This window comes from Pinus tabuliformis, chromosome 8 (assembly GCF_031772625.1).
Source record: "Pinus tabuliformis cultivar Carrire ecotype Pingquan chromosome 8, CPIR1, whole genome shotgun sequence".
Lineage (NCBI taxonomy): Eukaryota > Viridiplantae > Streptophyta > Pinopsida > Pinales > Pinaceae > Pinus > Pinus tabuliformis.
Window position 1 is genome coordinate 605,469,323 of NC_142294.1, and position 10,375 is coordinate 605,479,697.

The window sequence follows — 10,375 nt, forward strand, 5'->3', positions numbered from 1 at the left end:
GATCCGCTTACCGATGTCTTGCGCAAATGGTCGATCCTATCTCCTTTGTTTGCCGCTTGCTCCCAGCTCCAAGTCTTTTCACGGGCCCAACTACACGAGATCATGCAAATAAGACAAGAAAAAGGAAACTACAAGAGGCAGGCATGCATAAATGATTCAAGGATTAGCATAAATCAAAGACGCAAGTAAGACAATTCATCATTGAAACACATGCGAATAGAAGAACCTCAAATGCTTTATTAATATATGGAAGTAAGGTTCAGGCGGTGATACAACCATGCGAGGTCCAATCCAGCATCACCTTCCCGACGGAGAGAAATCTCTTCTTCACCTCCCTCAAGCAATCACCCAATGCTCACAACTGTAAACCAATAACAATTCTTTGCACTAAATTCCGCCCTTCAGATCCCATGGGATGAGATCCTTATATAGAGTTTTGGAGTGAAGGCAAGTCATGTTGATGTGTGACTTGTTGTGCTCTTCAACTCCAGTTGTTCTTCAGTCCTTCACTTGGAGTTTCTACCTTCCACTTGGAGTTCTAGAAGCTCTTAACTCATTATTAGGCGAATCTTTTGATCACATGCCTTTCTGGAAGCTTCCTGGGCACTGGCACTTTGAGAAAAAGATTCCTCCACATGTCCAGTTACGCCCAACGCAGGTAGCCTTTGTCCTACCTGCTTTGCAACGCAGGTAGCCTTTGTTGCACCTGCTATGCAACGCAGGTACCCTTTGGAGCAGCTGCTTTGATCCAAAATTGACCTGTTTTGAGTGTTTTTTCAGTGGAAGACTGATTTGCAGAGCTGTGGTTTGCTGACCTTGTTCCTCTAAGGGTAAAAACAACATGTTTGGGGACTTTGGATCCCTCAGATTATTGACATTTCATGCTCCATGCTGTGAGGCACAAAAATGTCTATAACGGTTGCCCCCTAAAGTATGAGGTCGTTTATCGGGTGAAGTGCTTTATTAGGAGGATCCGAAGTTCATTCAATCGTCGGGAGGTGACCTGTAATAAAATACAATACAATACATCATTTTTCATACTTTCTTTTCATGATCTAGCTGAGGCGGGCATTTCCCATGCTCAGCTTTATAAATACATTTGCTGTACATAAACAGACGATCGTCTGATAGTACACTGATAATTCTCTGCTTTTTAAATTATCATCCTTTTAGTAGGATGATCATCTGCTGCACATGTCTATGTTTTTATCTCCTGAATATATATCGCAGCCCGGATGGATGAAACTAGATCCGGGGTCTTCAAACTTCCGATCTTCACACTAAGTACAAGTCGATCCATGTGAGAATTTCTTGAAGTCGAACATGGAAAGACATCGCTTGATTACCAGTCAATAATGTAAACTGTTAACAAGCGCGGGAGGAATCACCGATAATGATGATGACCCTCAAGGTACTACAGCACAATTCACGTGGTGTGAATATAGGATCTGACGTCGAACACCACGCAAAGTCCCCCGGTCGAAGGTCATTAATGTATACCTATCGCCGGAAGTGAGAAACTTGCCATTGAGGCATGCAAGCTTCAAAGTACTGAGGGGGTGTTCCTAGATCAACTTCTTGGATAGTGAGCTGATGTCGACAAGAAGCGATCCGTCAAAGGAGGGCCTTAATGAATCCCACATCAGTGACACGGAACGGAGCTAGTGATGATGGTGAAAACGATCTGTGAAATATGATTCAGGGTGGCGGTCATGGAAGGATGAAGGATGATGTATGGTAGTGGATGGGACCCGGTTGACACTTTCTGAATGACATCTCTTGAACATATAACGACACTGATGTGATGGATCGGTAGCATTACCCCATGTATGGATGGTATGGCGAGACCATGGTGAAGGGACCGGTGAATGATAATAACCCAACCCGATATTTACGGAGGCAAAAGTGTCATGTTCAAGAGCGACTTGCTACCTTTAAGCTTTGAGGTTCTTCCCAATTTTTCCCCAGTCATTTCTGACCAGTACCTCTTTATTTTTGTCAAGCTTGAGGAGGATAACATATGCTTGATCTATAACCTGCCCTTCGGGCAAGCCCATCGCTATGTTTTTAATGAGCCTAGCGATAGGGAAACTCGTTCTCGTCTACAGACAAGTTTGTCGCTTTTCACCCCTTTTAACGAGCCCAGCGACAAAGACAGCTCGGTCCTTTTCATTTTTAGAGAGTCTGAAAAGGGTACATAAAGTGGACTCCAGAGGTCCTTTTTCGTCATCTAATCCCTTAAGTCCGAAAAAGTATAAAACAATACAGAAGGGATGAATGTTCGATAGTTTTATCGAGCCGAACTAGACAAGCGCTCGATCTTTTTGTGCAATAATCCCTCAGGTCCCAAAAAGATTAAAATCTAGAGGAGGGATAGCTCTTCCGGTTCTTTTAACGAGCTGGAAGGCCAAAACTCGGCAATCTTTTCATATTTTACGAGTCAGTTGAAAAGAGCTTAAAGAAGACTCGTCTTTTGAGGAACGAGTGATGAACAGGGATAGCAGCTGATTCCAGGTACAGGTTGGAATTTTCCAATCACGGCAGTGTCACAAGGATGGCTAGGTGAAATCACTCTTCGCAGCTGTTCCTCAAAATGGGTAAACAATCATATGGAGGTGAACGATCGGCCAAATGAAAGTGGAGGTGGCAGGTGCAAAACACGACCAAGGCTTTTATGGTTGATCAGGTTACATACTTAATGGTTATTTACCGAGATGGGTTCATTTTTTAACGAGCTTGAATGCGCCAAAACACTGCTCAATCTTATGTTTATTTTTTAACGAGCATGAACTATGTGCTAAAACTGCTCGGATCTTGCGTTTATTTTTTAACGAGCATGAACTTTATGCTAAAACTGCTCGATTTTACCAGTCATAATGTAGAAAGGTCTCGTGTGAGATCTCTATTTTTTAAGGAGCTTTATCTCACGAAGCTATGCTCCATATCCTCTCTTTATGCAAGCTGGGTATCGGCTAATCCTACGAGTTTAACGGGTTAGACCTACAGGTTTAAAGGGAGGACCTAAAAAACTAAAAAACAAAATAGCCGCCTGTGCTTGCATTCTAAGAGGTTTGCATGCCCCCAGGTGTAATTCTAATTTCAAGGTTACCCCTCAATTTGCAGGTAAAACATTTGTTTTACCGGGAGAGGCCTACCTCTTTCTGGTTACCCAAAGATTGTTCTGTTAATTCTTTTAAACAGAATCTTTCTTCGGCGATGTCTATCATTAGGTTATCCAAAGATGGTTACAATTTGTTGCAGCAAATAGCATCTCTTTCTTTGGGGGCTGCCCCTACTTATCCTTTAAAACATTTGTTTTAATGGGTGAGGCTGGCCTTTTACCCAAAGACGGTACCTACTTGCTGCCACAAACGGATCCCCTTCTTTGGTAGAGCCTACCTATCTAGACAGAGGTGAATGACCATTTGTATCAAACACATAACTTTGACAAAAGAATCTTATTCCAGAACAACCCTATCCTAACTGCCCCTTCTGAGATTCCCAGTCTCTCTTTGCCTTCCTGTCCTTCTTCTTCCTTTCGAAGAGGATGGCTCAGAGGAAGATTCACAAAGATGAAGGAGGGGACAGGGTACGGACTAGTCATATTCTCCCGCGGAAATTCTACTTTACACCCAAGGTTTTTTTTTGCCTCCAGAGCAGACCAGGATGCATGCCCCCTGGGTTCCATCCTTCCTTTCCCGAATCACTCGCCTTCATCAGGAAGAAGAACCGGAGGTAGAGACCCTTCTTGATCGAAAAGACCATTGAGGATAGGTATGTGGCTATTCGCGATGCGTGATCCCGGAAGTGAAAGTTGGTCTACGAGCTTGACCATTCTCCCTTCGTATGGAAAACACATTATTCGAAAGAGTGAGGAGACTATTGCTTCCATGCAATATATGTAGTCTCGTCCAAGGAGTAGGTTATAATCCAAGGGTCCTTGGACGACCATCAAATCTATCTTGACAGCCTTCTCTTTCAGTGTAATAGGCACATTAGGTAGAATCCCTAATGGTCGACTGGTTCCTTTGTCAAAACCCGAGAGATTCCTTCTCTCGGGCAAAAGCGCTGGGCAACCCAGTGCTTTCCAAGCAATAGAGGACAGGATACTCACAGACGCCCCTTCATCAATGATAGTTCCAGCCATGACCATTTTGTATATTTGGACAATAATTCTAAATGGTATACTGGCTGGTAACCGGGGTCTGCCTAGTTGGTTCCAATCAAAGGACACAACCAGGTTGCTTGGTGGTGGGACCGAATATACGGCCGGATACGATCCTGACGATGCTCCTTCCTGCGATAAAGGAGTGGGCACATTGCCCTGATGTTTATCAGAATCGGTGTTGACGAAAAGAATATGGACGGTGTCATCCTTACTCTCTTCCGTAGGGGTGTCAGCTGAAGATGAATCCTCAGTGACTGTGGTATGTGAAGATGAAACTTCTGAAGGGAGAACCGGGTCAACTGCCGTTTCGACTTTTGGACTTTCGTCCGGTCCGGATTCAGTAGGTTCACTTTCAGCGACTGACACTGCAGCTGGCCCTCTGAGCAAGACAGCTGTATTTTCGACCAACGAAGGACTTGGCGCGAGTTTTTGATATCCAGGAGGAAGTAGCACCGGTGCCACCGGTTGATCTTCCAAAACTCTCTTTGCCTCGTCTAAAAAGGGACAACGGTGAAGGGTGTGATAGCCTTCACACAGTTCGCAGGGGAACCTTATCCTTCTTCATCGTCTGCGACCTTCACTTTCGTTGGTCGACGGTAAGCATTCAACCTGGTTGTCAGAGGTTGACGCTTCCGAATCGTGCAAACGAGGGGACCAGTCCCTTAGTATCCGGGGAATACTGGGACAATCACTGTGGAAGTGGTTCCCTCTACATATGACACATGGCAATTTGGGCCCGGTCCGTGCTGTGTGTGGGTTTTCGTTAGATACCTTCTGCTTGCCCCCAGGCGCCTTTGGCTCCTTCTGCTTCTTTTCTTTCTTCTTCTTTTCCTTCTTCTTTTCTATGGGAGTTCCGCTTTTGGCGGCTTGACCTTTCGAAGAAGAAGGATCGGAGGAAGGCGTATAAGAAGTGGAAGGTTGGGGGGTAGCTCTAGACTGGTCTAACTGTCGACTCGACTGTTCAGGAACCGTGGTGGTCTGAACTACAGCGGTTGAGAATAGCCATACTGGCAGGCCAATTGTCAGTCCTGGAAGCGACAATGTGGCCATGTGGGGCGCACCAACTTCTCCCCAAGAAGAGAAAGGGCTAGGGGTCCCATCATGTGGAATCCCTTGGTCGGTGCGTTCCATGTTCTCAACCTTAAGATCAACGTAGGAATCAGGGGTGATTATGTTCCGTTTAGAATGAATTTTATTATGACGACGCTTTAGACACAACTTGCTTTTTCACTTTTTAAGAGTCGAGAAAAAGCTAAAGATGACTCTAGTCTCCTTCGATGTATTAACGAGCCCGAAGTGACAAATGCTCGGATGGACTTTTTCAGTTATAGAGTTTGAAAAAGGCCAAAAGAAACTACTCTAGAGTTCTAGGCAAGGGTGTGCCAAACCTTTCGCGAAACCACAGAATACGTTTTACGGTACGAGTGGTCGATCTTCGTGAATGTTGTGTTCACTGCATCGCGATTAGTAGGGCGGTCGACACGGCTTCCTATGGATAAAGGCTTTGTTCCTATAGGGGTCCCCCAATATACGCGACGGTACGCGGGGGCACAAGTCCGTATTAGTGCTATCGTCCCTCAGGAGGAATCACCCACCTTCGTAGAGATCGACAGTCACTATGTTTAACGACGCCGGTTCACGTCTCTACCTAGACCTCTATTGTGTTTCATTATGTTTCAAAGCGTTGTTAGATAAATTCAGTTCTTTTTAGGTTGATCTTGTTTAGCAGTTTGCCTTTATGGATCACCACGTGATGTATATACAACTCCTAAATGCAGTCTAAGAATGATAAGCAAGCTTTTTTCAATTCTTTCAACTTATGAAAACCTTAACTACTGAAGGAAAAGAAAGACATCATCTTTTCAAACAGATCATGGAGCACACACTAATGCACTTTCCCTAAATCGACATGCAAACTGTCAAAATGCACATGCACAATGCAAGTATTTCTTTTCTTCTTTCTTAATGTTGTGTATGACAAAAAGAAAGATGTTGTACGATTTCGAATTCAATTTCAAGCGAAAGCACACGAGTATTGTCCAACAATCAAAAGAACACCTTAAGATTTACTCGTTTCTACACAAGAAATACTGAAATTCGAACCATATAACGAAAGCAAATGCTCAAGCAACTATGAACAACAATAAACTAGCTCTTAGAATCACAATGACACTTTCTCACAGGTCTAGATCCAAGAGGTCATAGCAAGACTAGTTCACTTTCGCTATGGGAAACAGTGAATGACAGCAAGAAATACAATAAGAACAATCACGGTTTCAACATACAACTGAGGCGGAATGAGGGCAAAGAAAAGTGGTTTCAGCTGGGTATACAAGTTGACAGCAGGCTGCAAAAACAATAGTGAAAACTGGGCAACAGACAGTGGGGAACCCCAGTTGCACAAGGCAAAACTGGATCAGCGCAGGTACTGCACTGTCAAACAGGGATGCAGCGCAGGTAGCCCCTTCGGGACCTGCGTTGCAGTGCAGGTAGCCTTTGTTGCAGCTGCACTGAACGAGACAACTCTCGTCCTTCCCAGATTCCGGGTCACAGTTTGCTCAAAAATCAACGGTTTTTGGCCAAATCAGAGGCTATCAGTCAAGTATACTCTAGAGGATGATTAAGGAAGATGAACACTATCACAAAGAGCAAAAAAGAGTCCTTGTGGATCAGCTCTTCAAATCATGAACATGCCCAGCACTGGGCTAGAGTAGCTGCCCTCTACTTTGCATTCGAAGGACTCGCATGCAGTTCGATTCGGTACTCCCTTTGTTCAAGAGATGAATAGCAAGAATACACAAGCTACCAACAAGACACGGTCCCCAGTGGAGTCGCCAGTCTGTTGTGGGGGAAAGTATCCAACTCGGAATGACCCTAACCCACTCTAAGGGTGACAGTTCCTTAGCAACAGCTGAAAGCAAAGCTATCTAAAGTTTCTTCTTTATGACATGCAAGAGATAAAAGGGATAGATCCGCTTACCGATGTCTTGCGCAAATGGTCGATCCTATCTCCTTTGTTTGCCACTTGCTCCCAGCTCCAAGTCTTTTCACGGGCCCAGCTACACGAGATCCTGCAAATAAGACAAGAAAAAGGAAACTACAAGAGGCAGGCATGCATAAATGATTCAAGGATTAGCATAAATCAAAGACGCAAGTAAGACAATTCATCATTGAAACACATGCGAATAGAAGAACCTCAAATGTTTTATTAATATATGGAAGTAAGGTTCAGGCGGTGATACAACCATGCGAGGTCCAATCTAGCATCACCTTCCCGACGGAGAGAAATCTCTTCTTCACCTCCCTCAAGCAATCACCCAATGCTCACAACTGTAAACCAACAACAATTCTTTGCACTAAATTCCGCCCTTCAGATCCCATGGGATGAGATCCTTATATAGAGTTTTGGAGTGAAGGCAAGTCATGTTGATGTGTGACTTGCTGTGCTCTTCAACTCCAGTTGTTCTTCAGTCCTTCACTTGGAGTTTCTACCTTCCACTTGGAGTTCTAGAAGCTCTTAACTCATTATTAGGCGAATCTTTTGATCACATGCCTTTCTGGAAGCTTCCTGGGCACTGGCACTTTGAGAAAAAGATTCCTCCACATGTCCAGTTACGCCCAACGCAGGTAGCCTTTGTCCTACCTGCTTTGCAACGCAGGTAGCCTTTGTTGCACCTGCTATGCAACGCAGATACCCTTTGGAGCAGCTGCTTTGATCCAAAATTGACCTGTTTTGAGTGTTTTTTCAGTGGAAGACTGATTTGCAGAGCTGTGGTTTGCTGACCTTGTTCCTCTAAGGGTAAGAACAACATGTTTGGGGACTTTGGATCCCTCAGATTATTGACATTTCATGCTCCATGCTGTGAGGCACAAAAATGTCTATAACACCCACCCTTTGAGATATAGGCCCGCGGAGTTAAAGAAGTATGGACCTCCGTCCAGAACCCTATTACGATCTTCCAAGCAGTTAAAAACAGCCGTAAAAAAACCCTTTGGCCCTAGTTGCAGAGTGATGTGACCTTTTGGATTCCATTTGGAATTTATCCAGCCCCTTAGCGCTTTCTCAGTCGGCGAAAGTCCAATAAACTTGCCTATCAATGTGTGATCCCTCATGAACTGTATTCTGGCATTGATTCGGTGACTAGGAAATTCCACTTTTGGCCTGTGAGTGGCCACTGGCCTGCATGTGGATGAGCTCGCTTTGGGCTTGTCCTTCTGAGCTTGATCATTGTTCTGATGCTCGCTGTTGTCCGTGTTGTCCTCGTTCTGCCTCTCTTCCTTGTCGTTAGCTCCAACTTGTTGCTTTTGGCTATCGTCCTTTGGGGGAGGTGCATCGCCCTCCCCCTGAGGGGGCTGCATGGTTCCTCCGATCGCTTGCAGGAAACAAAAGACCGCAGATCCGCCCAGGGTCTGTCAAGGCTGAACTCTGTCAGGGGTAGACTGCCGTAGCAGGGGTTGCAGAAACCCTAGGTCGAGCGAAGCCGTGTTCTCTCATAGCCTAAGTCAATATATAAGGAAAACTTTAAATAAAAAGAAAAAAAATATATATATAAATAAATTTAAATTCACTTTTAATACCAATTAAAAATTAAAAGGTTAATTTTGTTATAGGCTATTAATAATTATAAAAAAAATACTTTTAGTTATAAATTGGTTTTAAAAATAGAGAAAGAAGTTTTTATTTAATTAATTTGTGATTAAAAAATAAATAACAATGAATACTTATTTATGTTCAAGAGTTAAGCCTTGAGGGTTAGGTTAATTGGTCAAGTCCTCGTCAATAAAGCCATGGGGGCTTCACTAACGGAGCAATACCATACCACGTGCATTCATATAGTGGAGTATATATTGAGGAAAAAATGACATAATATATTGCGCATATAATAGGGGGTAAAGGGTTTTTATATTTGCAGGTATAAAAAATGGAGCTCAAAGTTAATGAAAATACATAAAGGAGTATAAAAAATGTTAATGAAAATATGGATACCTACAATATCTAGTGAAAGTAATGGCTTTTTAAATTGGGAAGGTGTATTGGGTTCGTATTGGTAGGGGGTTAAATAATGTTATTTTTAGAGGTATTTTCCAATATGTAGTCAAATTAATGGTATTGTTTAGTATGCCACGAACACACGTGCTATGTTAGAGGTTCATTGAGTGAAGACCCCATGAATAAAGCACCTCTACTTTTTTTTCCCATGGAAAAATTCGTAATTTCATTAGTGGAAGAAATTACATTTTGTAGATGCATATGCATATTCCGATATTTCTATCGACATAAAAAAGAACCGATGAAATATCAAAACCTACTACCAATTTTTCATCTGGGTAGTAGCCCAAATAGAATCAGGGAGGAGACCAAAAAATAAACCAAACAACCATGTAAATATTATCTTGGTCCACACACAGAGATAATACCAAAAATATGTGTAGTGCCAATCATATTGGCCACATAACAGTTCATAAACAGCAAAATAAATATGTACAATGTCTGTAAAAACTGTCCAAAAATTAGACCAATATGTCCATAAAGGGTCTGTGATAGTACTGGTAGCTAACTCCATCAATCTGTTCATTGATCAGCCAGATGCCCTACTCCCGGATCATGCCTTCTTTGGAAAGATGATCAGCCTCTGTGTTCCGCTCCCTGTAGATGTGATTACATGAAAAGAAATCAAAATTGGAGATCAATCTTAATGCTCATTCTAGTATGTGTCTCAATGAAAAAGACCAGCAATAGGAACACTTATTCAACCAATTGCAAACAATCTTAGAGTCACCAAACAGTTGAATAGCATGGCAGTTCTTCTCTGAAGCAAAATGAATGATATAATAGGCCGTTGATTAGTGCCCCCTCTCAATCCCATGGATAGCCAGAATGAGTGCCGCTCAGATAGGTGAAGAATAGCTCCCCCCCCCACAACCTTTCACTTGAGCAGCCCCATCGAAATATGCCCAGGGACGGTTGGGATCAATCAGTTCATGAGTGATGATTCGGGCTTTAGCTAAGGGCAGGTCATCAGGGATGAGGTCATAATTCGCTTTGATCAAGGCTGCAATGATGGTCCACCTAAGAGGGGAATTTTGAAAAATAAGCTAATTGCGGGCAATCCAGATAGCCAACAAACCAACAAGGGGAGATTTCTCAGTTTGTGGGATGTGACAGAGGAATGCCAATGGTTCCAGGCCTCTTCCAGAGTGCCCGGG